This window comes from Apodemus sylvaticus, chromosome 6 (assembly GCF_947179515.1).
Source record: "Apodemus sylvaticus chromosome 6, mApoSyl1.1, whole genome shotgun sequence".
NCBI classification, from domain to species: Eukaryota; Metazoa; Chordata; class Mammalia; order Rodentia; family Muridae; genus Apodemus; species Apodemus sylvaticus.
In genome coordinates, this window is record NC_067477.1 from 30,138,920 (window position 1) to 30,140,517 (window position 1,598).

Genomic DNA, 1,598 nt, shown 5'->3' on the forward strand with positions numbered 1-1,598 from the left:
AGGGGTTGGGGGTTTTTTAAGGAGGGGGGACACAGGGAAATGTAATATGAATAATATATTAAATGCAATTGAAGAATATATTCAATTAAATATGAAAATGTAAATGAAGAATATATTCAATTAAAAAAGAAACTGCTTTTTTCTAATACAATATCATTACACAAATTGTTACCTTCCTTAGTATTTTATAAGTAAAAAGGCACTATAATTTGGCAAAAGTCAAATATATACACAACTCTCAATATAATGAATGACAACATAAGGACTTTGTGTGTGTGTGTGTGTGTGTGTGTGTGAAAAGACTTTCCTTGATTCCTACCCCTCAAAAGATAAATAGCATAACATTTGATGATCCTATACTATCTATAGTTTAGTGGCATAACCATATGGAAAATCTTTTTAGAGCTACTCTAATTCAAATGTTACCTCAAAATCAGATCTCCAATCTACATTAACTTAATTGTTACCGACTGCGTTGGGGGTCTGCCGTGGGGGAACCAGGGTTTCTTGGTCCAGGAAGACACAGGTCTAGCGGAAACATGACAAACCGACATGACCACAGAGGTGGTTTAAAATTTGAGTGTATTTCTCGGGTATCTCTCAAAGTCCAGTCCAGTCAACATCTCGAATTAAGCATCATATACATTTGTAAAAGGCTAGTTAGGCTTTCTCGGGCAATACAGGGTGTTTACCCCAAGTCTAGGGTCCTCGATGTTGCGCCGGCTCGGGAGCTGAAGAAAGATGGTTTTCGTGCCTAGCCTCTTGGCGTTCTCCAGCCTAGCCTCCTGGCAAAAATGGCGACATTGTAGAACTTGAGAAGCTGTCTTGCTTGTGCTGTCTTTTAAGAGTCCTTTTGCCTAGTCTGCCGGTTGCATTCTTCTCTGTGCCATGCTTGGGGCCATTGTGGGCCCTGGGCGATCAGCTCTAATGGTTAGCTCTGGTAGCAGTCTCTAGCCTCTAGCCTGGTAAAGCTAACTGGCTGCAGCTTGATGAATTAACTAACTCATTTCTCCTCTGAGTGTCTCTCTTAGGTAGAGAGAATCTATTGCCTCTATGTCAAAAGTATCTACTGTCTCTCTGTCTGCCTCTCTGACACTCTCTCCCTCCCTTTCTCTCTCTCTCTCTCTCTGTCTCTCTCTCTCTCTCTCTCTCTCTCTCTCTCTCTCTCTCTCTCTCTCTCTCCCTGTGACTCTGTCTCTGTGACTCAATTTAGTCTCTCTGAGTTAGTAAGTATAAACTGTATCCTGAATCCCTGAATCACACCTGGTTAAACTAAGAAAAGTTGTTTTCCTTAAGGGCTCCCTGCGTGAGACCTGTAACACAAAAGGCAAATTCCTCATAAAGCTTCCCTTGCTATTCAGGTGGGCCTGAGATAGCCTGTCTACAAGCAAAATCAAGAGTCAACAGGCAGAACTAGATTAACTTGTAGGGGGAGGTAGCTAGGGACCAACTCAAATGTAAATTCTACCTTGTCCAAATACTCATCTTTCTGGCAGGGACCTAGTAAGATTTTTCAGATGTAAATATCTTTAGTCTGGGCTATTGTTTGGAAACTATCTGCCCTGAAAGGTAGTAGACTAGAACCTGTGACTGGGATT